At 37.0% G+C, this 11,428-nt stretch overlaps 1 pseudogene; it reads left to right on the top strand.

Annotated features, from left to right (window-relative positions):
- Window positions 1-9,712: 9,712 nt before the first annotated feature.
- On the top strand, window positions 9,713-11,153 carry LOC147643851 (uncharacterized; annotated as a pseudogene).
- Window positions 11,154-11,428: the final 275 nt, after the last annotated feature.

Below are 11,428 nucleotides of genomic sequence, written 5' to 3'. Positions count from 1 at the left end.
CTTCATTCTTATTAGTTATATAGGTATTCTGATATTTACTAACTTAAAAAGAATATATTAATTATTTTTGTTAATAACAATATATTTTTGAGCCGCTCTCTTATACAAATGAGATATCTCGAAGTTGGCTAGAATCGTCCTCGACAAAGGAAACCCAGAATACACATACCACGAAAAATCAACAAAAATGTTAAAAATAATTGCCGCGTCACCAGAAACGCTTCCCCTCCCCGCCCTCGAAGCCCACTGCTGCAGGGGTGGTACCAGAAAAGGAATAAAAAAATTGAAAGGGAAATGTAAAAATAATCGGCAATAAATTTAGCAAAAGTGTCGAAAACGGCACACACCAAGCCAAGGGGATGAGGAAGCGGAGAGTCAAACATGGCAGAAATTCGGGCCCGCCAAGACCTCATAGTTCAATGTCCCGAGCAGGCCATGCCTTCCCCCAGGACACCAGCCGAGGGAAAGGATGCAAGGTTCGTGGCAACCGCATTTATAATAAATTGAATTGCAATAACTCAGCTTCAATCAAAAATCATAATTCATGAAATTCGACAGCCCCGAACCTAACCGACTCCAACCCTAAGTTTTCGTTGCAGTTTTGGTCTGGGTACAGGACTTGCTCCTTTCGTCCTGTCGTGTTACGTGTGTGTGCGGATGTTTCCTCAGTATACGCGGTACCATTGATTTTAGAGGGTATACAATTTTCTATATACTTTATACTGCCTCGATGATAAAATTCTTATAGAACTATAATTTGAATTCCAACAATGTGTTATAAATAAGCTGGTTTCTTACATATGTAAATTATATATATTAATAGATCGATTTAAATTTTTCTCTCTCATTCAAACGCTATGGGATATAACATATAATCGTCCATTATAATATTTGTATTTAAGACTGAAACGGAAGAGTATATTATATTATTATTATATTATTATTGAAATGGTCTGGAAATATATGATATATTAGTCCGATTTTCATAAAATTTTACACAAAATTGTAGAGTATAGTAAAATGGCTATATCTTAAATTTGATCCAATTCTATTGAAAACTGAAAAAGTCAAAAATTTTTTTGTAATCATTTTACGATCATTCCTATGGCAGCTATTGATTAGTCGTCGAGTCAGCTCGTTCCGACATATATACGAGTGACAGTATATAGAAGGCTAATACAAAGTTTCATTCAGATAGCTTAAAACTGAGAGACTAGTATGCGTAGAAACGGACAAACGGACAGACGGACAGAAGGACAGACGGACAGACGGACAGACGGACATGGCTAGATCGACTCGGCTGTTGATCCTGATCAAGAATATACTTTATATAGTCGAGGTGCCTCCTTCACTGCGTTGCAAACTTCTGACTGAAATTATCATATAATACCCTGCAAGGGTATAAAAAGGTGTTATAAATAAGCTGGTTTCTTACATATTTAAATTATATATATTAATAGATCGATTGAAATTTTTCTAGTCTTTCAGTTCTAAAGCTATGAGATAAAACCAAATAATATGTGTTATTTATGTAATAATTTTAATGTTTGTGTTATAAATGATGTATGTTATATATATTCAACTACAACCTGACACTGGCGCAGCTAGATCAAAAGAGGTCATAGGAACGTTTTTAGGCGATTTTCGTTCATGTCTCTTGAATCGCTAACCAAATGGTGAGCTTTAAGGTGTTAACCCAAGTGTGAGTTTTAAGAAATCAAAGATTGTATTTCCTAATAAATTCGAGACTATATACTTAGTTACTGAGTATATTTTCACATATTATCAAGTCTGCGCTATTGTTTATGGTAATATTTGTATAATATTTTAAATCTATTAATTTCGTAAAAGTGAATTCCTCACTTGACATAGTTGGTAAGTAATCGGTATCCTTAAGTCGAATATATGCAATTTCGACTTCACTCCTTGCTTTTCTTCGATTTTTTTGTATGTGCTGCAGGCAACTTTCAGTGGCGACGCAGCCGAAAATTATAAATCTAAGATTTGACGTGAAGACGCGCATGTGTGTGTGAGTCCTGCCAAGACATGGATTTATAGACGAAGACATAAATACAAGTGGCACTGCGGGCTTGAAGGTCGGAAAGGAAGAGAGCGGGCCATCGAATCGACTGGCCAAAGACAGTGGCAAAAACATTGAAAGTGCACCACCGCCCACGGCAAAGGCGGAACACGCTCAAAGCCCATAAATATCCAGCCAGTTAGCCGAGTGTGTTTGTGGAGGAACTGCGACTGCAACTGGGGGAGCGAAGGCGACGCAGTTTAGGTGAAAATAATCACCGCTTCACATGAAATCATTCTGGCAAAATCCGAATGCCAAAAGGAAATGCAAGCGGCGCCAAATGGGATTCTTGCAAGGATCCTGCAAATCATTTGGAAAAGCAAGAAAATCAAAAATTGACAATTTTCTGGCGGGTTGGTAAAATCGTTTAAATGATTTTTAGCATTGATTTGTGGCGATTTGGGGAACACAAGAGGAACGACATTTTAATGCTGGCTATTCGAGCAGTTTAATGGTTCCAAAGATTGTCCAGCAAGAAATTTATGAGTTCGCAGTGGAAGTTGTATAAAGAAATGTAAATTGTGATATCCACTCTAACGAATGCACTGAAACTTGAAATAAAAGCGGAGCAGTAAAGAGCGACTGTGCGTACAAAAGGACATTCTGTAACATTTTCAAGGAGAATGACAAATAATGGAAATACAAATTCAGCCCAGCTTCCGTTTCTTCTTCAATATTTTCAACGAATATTAGATACTTTATTGTGGTAAGTAGTAAGAATGTATTAAAAATGCAAAAATTCCCATTTTATTATAGCATTTGGAAGACTCTAGTTCTTCCTACTCATGTAATAACCGCATATTGTACTTTAAAGTAGTATTCATTAGGAAACATAAAGTAAAACACCATGCATACCCCATTGAGATAAGGTAAACAATCTTCGGGGACACCAACAAAGCTTGTACGAGTTCTGATTTTTATTCTCCCGCCAAAGTATTTTAGTATTTATTTATATGTAGATTTGTTCGGTTTTGCAAAAAGGACAAAACTCGAAAGGGACCCAAGCCACAAAGGTGGCGGATGTTCGTCGCCGGACTTGGAATAATATTTTCTAGTGTCACAAAAAAAAGCCCGGCGATGTAGCAAGCACGCAACACCTTTGGTCCTGGCTAGCACACTTATACACGCAGAAAAGGACATTTAACAAAAGGGTAGGCGGATGTAATTTACAATTTGGTAGAAGAAATGAAAATCAAACATAAAAGCAAACAGAAATTGCAGGATCAGGATGTGTCTGGCCGCGACGTAAATGGACAAGATTTATTTTTAATTAAAGCAGACCCTGCGCATTATCTTTTTTTTTTTGTTTGTTCGTACGACGGTGCCGTGGCTTCCAACATTTTTATTGGCAGCAGTGTTTTTATGTTTCATCTCAATTGACGATAAATCAAATCAGTGGTCGTCGCATTTCAACATTTTGCACAGTTCGAGCTCTTCTCCGGGGAAGGAAGCAGTTAATGCAAGGAGGCGAACGGCAAGGACGAAGGCAGTGTGCGCCACCCCTAAAACCGAAACCGCATGCAGCGGTGATGAATGACGAAGGACATGTGTGTAAGTGTATACATTGTACATGTGTATAAATGGATCTGTGGCTTCGTGTATTGCAGCAAGGACACGCACACCGATTGGCTGCACGTCGACGTGCAATAATAAGTATCATGTGTCTTGGAGCCCAGCTGAAATAGTGTGTATGAAGGAGTCAACTTTAAGTACCCCGTAAATTCATCAAACTTCAACTATGTGGTACAAGAAGGGAAAGTACGATGCCAATGCCATTAGAAATTCCCAAAATCGTAGAAAAAATATAAACTTTTGTTGAAATTTTTATGTAGTAGTAATTTTGAGTAGAATTAGTGAAGGAGTTCATTCCGATCTTATCTGTCTGTCCAAATGTCTTTTACTTTGCATATAGTTTCCCTATTAACATAACATAGTTATTAGAACGGACCAGATCAGACGACAAAGGATCGGCCGAAAAATTAATAGAATAATAATTATAATTTCAACGTCTTTCAAAATATTTTAATCAAAATAGGTTACGTTTTTATGAATTATTCATTTCGATTTTTTAATTTTATAAAAATCTGACGACTATATATATCACCAATTGGTAAGCCAATTACAATGGGACCAATGCTCAAATTTATATAACTTCATTTTAACTTTTTATATTTGTTTTCATACAATCAATGACTATTTCTTTGCTATTTATATACCCTTGCAGGATATCATAATTTTAGTCAGACGTTTCCAACACAGTATAGAACACATTTCCGACCATATAATGTATGTATATACATATGTATATTCTTGATGAGCATCAATAGCCGAGTCGATCTAGATATGTCCTTAAATCTTTTTCAGTTTTTAACATATTTTTATCCAATTTGAGATATAGCCATTTTGTATTATTCCAGAATTTCGGTTTTAATTTTATGAAAATCGGTAGACGACTAAATCATATAGCTGCTATAGAAACTTTCGTTAAATGTAGAGGAAAATGCTATACTGTGAGTGTAAATCTTTAACTGTAAAACTGAAAATATAAGTATAGGCAACAGTAATGAAAGTATAAATTATTTCGTTGTTATTTAACACAATCCTATATCATATATATTGCATTAATTATTAATGATTGAATTGCAATCTGCAAGGGTATACAACACTCGGGATGCAGAAGTTAACTTCCTTTCTTATTTTTTATTGGATGTAAACGCTTTTTGGAAAATACAATCTCTCTCTTCACTAAACATTCTCGTATAATGCATTTTTCCAGTTCGTTTAAAGTTATAACAAAATCTATTCGATAATATTGATTTTTTCTTTTTGTGCATAAAAATACTAAATAATAGCTTTTAGCCTAGTTTTTTAGAATATAATTTCATTATAAAATGAATAGAGTTAAGTGATATACATACATATACCCTTTGGACTTTATGATTGCCGGGTATTAAAAGGTATAACAGAAAAAGTATAAAAGAAAGCGGAATGGGTAAGGTAACAGAAGGAGTGTACTGAGGTGGATGCAGTACAGCCGCCTCATTGTTGTTCTCGTTATTTATGGCCCATTAAGGCAAGCGGCAATTGCACATGTGTTCTTCACACTGACAATTTTGCACCTCATACCATACACCGCCCACCGCCCAGCGCCAGCCCAAGACCCTTCTCTTTTATGTGTGTCAGAGTCCTTTTTGTTCTTTGATTCGAGCTGCTTTCCCTTTTAATTGTTTTTCCCAGCACAAATGTTAATAATTACATCTCTCAACGCCCAGCTGCATCGGATGATTCGCCTGCGAAGAATGCGTGTTTGTGTAAGAATTAGGGATGTACTTTTGTCCTATAATAATAAATATAATTCATCTGAAATCGTGTTTCTCCGATAGAATTTATGACACTTCACCCGCATCCAGCACTCGCATCATTTCCATTCACGCACGCAAAAAACAATTACGTGTCCCCAAGCCCTCCCACATTCCGTGGCACATTTAATTGCCTTTGGCCAAAGGCTTCGATGGAGACATTAGAAAAATCTGTGCACAGGACAATGCCGCGTTGTCGAATTTCTCGTTGGCACTGCAGAGCTTTGATGTGGCTTTATGTCCATTTCCCAGGAGTGCAGGATATGCTCTAGCAAATCTTCAAGCTTACATCTGCCACAGACTTGACTAGATTTGAATTTTGGCATAAGAGAGCAGCTGGGGAAGTAATTTTAAAACAACTAAACATAATATGCTCATACAGCTAAGGCAATATTAAAGAGAGTATCCCAACAATGATTAAGATACCAATAAGTCACTTAATTGATGTAGTATGGACAAGTTGAACTTGCACATGATAAACTCACAAGAATATATTTCTATATTTCAGATAAACGTATCCTACAAATATTTTTCTACATTTCAGAAGAATCATCCTAAACAAGAAAGTGTAGTAAGTAGTCCCACTATGTTAACTAACTCATTTACATGTATATATATATTCATCTCACTTACTCACATTTTAATGACCGTGCTCACGAACAATACTATGTATGTATATCTCGTTCGCACGATCACACCAATACAAATATAAATAGGTTAAGGATGGAACGGAACGATGATAAAAAACACTTCGTTAGTGACTACCAAAGATTACAGTAGAAACGTTTTGTGTCTCCTACAAAAGCTAAGTCTGTATACTCTTGCAGATTGCCATTCGATCATTAATAATTAAAAAAAAAAAAAAAAACAATTTTAATTCCTACTTTCATTACTGTTACTTATGCATATTATATTTACAGTTTTACATTCACAGTTTGGCATTTTTCTCTACATTTAACCATAGTTTCTATGGCAGCTATATGACAAGTTAATAGAGCAAACGTAGAAACGGACAGACGGACATGGCTGGATCGACTCCGCTGTTGAAGCTGATCAAGAATATATATATTTTTTAAGTGGTCGGATATTCACTGCGTTGAAAACTTCTGAATGAAAGGGTTTAAAAAATAACATTAATCTCTTTGTTGTTTGAGGTAACCTAACCCTTCAAAATTAATTATACAAATAGTTTAAAATGTGACCAATAAAAGCTTACAAAAAGAAAACTTTCTATTAGGTCATACGGAAGTATTTTTTTTTTTTTTTTGTGCAGAGTTATTTATATATTATGTTATCTCAAAGAATAATATAATGAGTTTGACACAAGTTCAATTGGCGCATTTTTTAAAATATACTTTAAATTTCGTTTCACAAACAAACCTCAAGAAATGCAATAGCTGCATAATAAAGCTCAAGAAATATGTCCCCTTTTCATTAAATATTCCGCTGGCTACACCAGCAATCAAAGTCCAGAGTCTCAAACGAATCTCCAGGATCCTGACGCACAACAACTAAAATGGAAAAATCATTGCGGACTGTCAGAATAAGTAACACAGTAAATAAATTTGACCAAACCACCGTTCAGCTACTTTGGGAGAGACCGAATCGGGGACAGGAGCAAAAGGATGGCAGGACATAAGCCACTGCAGCGCTCTGTAGCCGTCCTCCAGTAAAATATGTCCTGGCCTCTTCACAAATTTATGCGACATCCAACTGGGATGCAAGCTGCATTTGACTGTTCTCCTAACAGCCAGGACAACTAGCCGTCGAATGCATTATTGTTTTTGTCAATGGCGCAGGTAAAAAGCTCACCACCAATCCAAAAATGTTTGCTAATTTCACACATGTAAAAATGTTTAGATTTCGATTTAAGATTTAGAAATATGTTCAAGTGACATACGCATAATTTTAAGAAATATTTCTTATTAATTTTATTTTTTTTATTCCTTTTTCAGACTTGAGCCCAGTACTATAATCAACAAAATAAACTTCTCGTAAAAATAAAACTCTTGCGTGCAGTTTTTTTATAAGCAAAGTAATTTTAATAATTGTTAGTGGCAACCCAAAATATACCTAATAGGCAGACGGAGGAGCACCGATCCCATTAATTATATGTATACTTACCTATTCTCGATCAGCATCGGGCGCCTTGTTAAAGTCCCATTCCAAACAAAGTTTTTTTTTTATTATAAGATATTTATTAATCTTTTTTTTTAAATAATTATATTTATTGTCACCGGAATCGTCCAGAGCCATAAGAACATAACAAGACGTTTAGAACACGGGAAGGAAAATATGGTACATATGGGATATGGGCCTGGATTGTATACAATTATTTACATTATAAATGTATAAACGGTAAGACAGATCACTAGGATGGAATCTCTTCAACCTTCTAAGAGATTGCGGGTCGGCATGCCTGCTAGCCAGTGGATTTGGGTGAACCACTAGCCTGTCCAAGTATCGTCTGCTGTGTGTTTATTCAACCTGAATAAACTCGTCATAGGAAACGATCAACTTTTAGAGAAAGTCGTTTCCAAAATCCAAAGTCTCTTATACGATTTTTCTTTTCACGGACTTCACGAAAAATAAACTAAAACATACTAATCCAGCAACGGAAAGGGCATAATTTTAAGTTATCCAAAATCGGTAAGAACTTTTCGCCAGCAAACTATTTATTATTTAAAAAGTCGGAAGGCAATGCACCACATATAAGAAAAGCTTGTGTTGACTTGTGCCTGTCCGTATTTTACCACTGATAAAAGTCGGGTAAAGATGAAATTTTATGTAAATAAATCTTTCATTTTCCAGAATTATTTTGCAAGAAAGAAGTTTAGTAATTTTTTCTTTTAAATCTTCACTTTCCTTTGTTTCTTTTATAAAGGCTAGCCGTAAAGCCCGGCAAAACCTGATTGACTGAGGGGTTCGATTGTTCAGGAATATATTTCCGGAGGAATCTTCCAGCCTTAATGGTGTAACATACTTGAATCCATATTATATGCTTGGCCACCAGAATACCCTTGATTGTAGTTGGATTGACCAGAACTACCGTCGAATCCATAACTTAATGTAGTTGCCCACTAAAACATTTCTATCGCATTTCTGTATAGCCAGTCTGAATTTTAAAAGTTTGAAATTTAAGTTTTAGTTTCTTAATTCATAGCTTACATACAAAATAGATTCTTTTTTATACCCTTGCAGGGTATTATAATTTCAGTCAGAAGTTTGCAACGCAGTGAAGGAGGCACCTCCGACTATATAAAGTATATATATTCTTGATCAGGATCAACAGCCGAGTCGATCTAGCCATGTCCGTCTGTCCGTCTGTCCTTCTGTCCGTCTGTCCGTCTGTCCGTTTGTCCGTTTCTACGCAAACTAGTCTCTCAGTTTTGAAGCTATCTGAATGAAACTTTGAATTTAGCCTTCTATATACTCTCACTCGTATATATGTCGGAACGGGCCGGATCGGACGACTATATCATATAGCTGCCATAGAAATGATCGGAAAATTTTTACAAAAAAAAATTTAACATTTTCAGTTTTAAAAATAAATTTAAGATATAGTCATTTCATATTATTCTACAATTTTGGGTAAAATTTAATGAAAATCGGACTACTATATCATATAGCTCCCATAGGAACAATCGGAAAATTTTTCCAAAAAAAATTATAGCCTTCTCATGCTCACTATATTTATATTTTTAGTTACATAATCAACCGTATTTCCCGCCTCATACTTGACATAATTTGAGATATAGCCGTTTTGTATTGTTTTATAATTTCGGTAATAATTTTATTAAAATCGGACGCCTATGTCATAAAGCTGGTGCAAGCAGTTGACTTTGAGAGCCACTTGCCCAAGATCGGAGCCAAAAAAGATTTTTGGCTATGCCCGCTCATGGTCACTCTATTTATTTACATAAAAGCTTTTCCCCCTGCTACTTAACATAGTACAAGAAGGGTTAAACAAAACAATTGATTCGAAATAAAAACATTGCTTATTTATTAGCTAATTTGTAGTCGTATAAATTTCGAGACAGTTTCCGAGTGTTAAAATATACCAGTGATTCGTTAATTATTGTTTTCTTGAATTAACATAATAAACCGCATTTCCCGCCTCCTACTTTACATAGAACAACAAGGTGTAAGTAAGCAAAACAATAGCTAAAATACAGAAACATTGCCTATTCATTGAGAGTTTCTAGTTTTCTAATTTTCGCGACAGTTTTCGAGTGGTACCAGTGTATCATTAATTATTGTGTTTCCGAATTTTTTACTCTGTGCCAAAAAAACAAAACAAAACAAGACAAGAAAATGCCGCGTATATCTTCTTTGTCTCAAGAACAACGTCGCCAATCAGCACTTTGGCGAAGCCGTGTCCAATACGCTCGAAATTCCTCTCAAATTAGAGCACGAAATGCCGAGCACAATGCTTCCGTCCGCCTAGAAAACTCTGAGACTGCACAGGAAGTTCGCGCGCGAAACACTGTAGCACGTTCTCAGAGGAGGCGTAGTGAACGAGTTCGAGCGCGCGAACGGATAAATGATGCAGCCGCTCATATCCGGGTTAGGCAAAACTCTGGCGAGAGCGACAACAGCAGGTGCAAAACACTGCGGATCACGCTTCCTGGAGAGCGATCGGAGAAAATCGCGAGCAGGAGCGTGTTCGGGATGCTGCTGCGCATGCTTTTGCCAGGCAAAATCCGGAAGAACGACGGCGACAGCAGGTGCAAAACACTGCGGATCACGCTGCCTGGAGAGCTGAGGAGGAAAATCGGAGGACCGAGCGAGCACGAGACGCCGAAGTCCACAGGATCACGAGAATCAACTCAATAAATCGGACACGGGAACAACAACGGAATACGATCCATCATCGGAACACTCGACTTCAGTCGAGACTTCGGGTGCAGCAAATTCAGGAAATGGCTGAGGAGCGACTCCTTACATATAGGTCCATTCCTGAAAATCGGCAGGCTGAATCATCGAGCGAAATATTGCTACCAGGGCAGAACTTTCCACGGACGAAAGAGAGGATCAACGGGAACTCCAGCGCCAGAGGAATCGAGCCACTGCGAGGGAACAATATCAAAGGAAAATCAAGGACGGACCAACTGAATGCTGTGTATGCTGTGGAGGAACATGGTTTTCATCTCAAATAAGTGCCTTGAATAAAATTTCTATTTCTGCTAGGTTTCCCAATCTGAATGTATACGCATAACGCATGTAACGCATTTTATCTCAGTAGGAAATTTCCGAGTCAGTCCGGCAAATATCAATTTTGCAGCACATGTCGTCAGAGTGTTTCGAAGGGTCGGCTACCATCTTTTCTCTCTAATGGGTTTGACTTCCCAGACATCCCTTAGTGTCTTACAAATTAAACATGCCTTGAGGAGCGCCTAATTTCTCCGCGAATTCCTTTTATGCGAATTATCTCCGTAGGCTATGAAAGGCAATGTGGAATTAGAGGTGCAGTAGTAAATGTTCCAATTTCAGTACCTGATACGGTAAGCGCCCTCCCCCGTTCCTTTTAATCGACTCATGTCATACAGGTTCACCTCAAAAGAAAGTTAGAATATTCCCACAATTTCATGACTGAAACTATTCGACCCGCTCGGGTCCTTGAAGCTGTCCGCATCCCAACTAATTTAACCCTTGATGAAGATGCAGAAGAACTGTCTTTTCCAACAATCTCTTGCGGATCAATATATGTATAAAGCAAAAACCATCTATGCAAAAAAAAGCAAGGTCGCAGATTCGCATTTATGACCGTCGTTGTGCAGTAGTTTCTAAGGTTCTATATATGTACAAGTTTTATGAAATGCAGCGAATTCAAAATTCAATCTCCATTGCCCTACGCAAAAAATCAGGTGCGGTAACTGCTGCCAATGTAATGGATAATTCCTATATTAACAATCTTGTACAGCATGACGACGGATATCATATTTTGAAAGGTCTTCGCTCCGCACCAGCTCATTGGGAAGCAGAGAAA

This window comes from Drosophila serrata, unplaced genomic scaffold (genome assembly GCF_035046125.1).
Source record: "Drosophila serrata isolate PLE 108 unplaced genomic scaffold, ASM3504612v1 contig_245, whole genome shotgun sequence".
NCBI classification, from domain to species: Eukaryota; Metazoa; Arthropoda; class Insecta; order Diptera; family Drosophilidae; genus Drosophila; species Drosophila serrata.
This window is presented reverse-complemented; position numbering and strand designations above follow the sequence as displayed.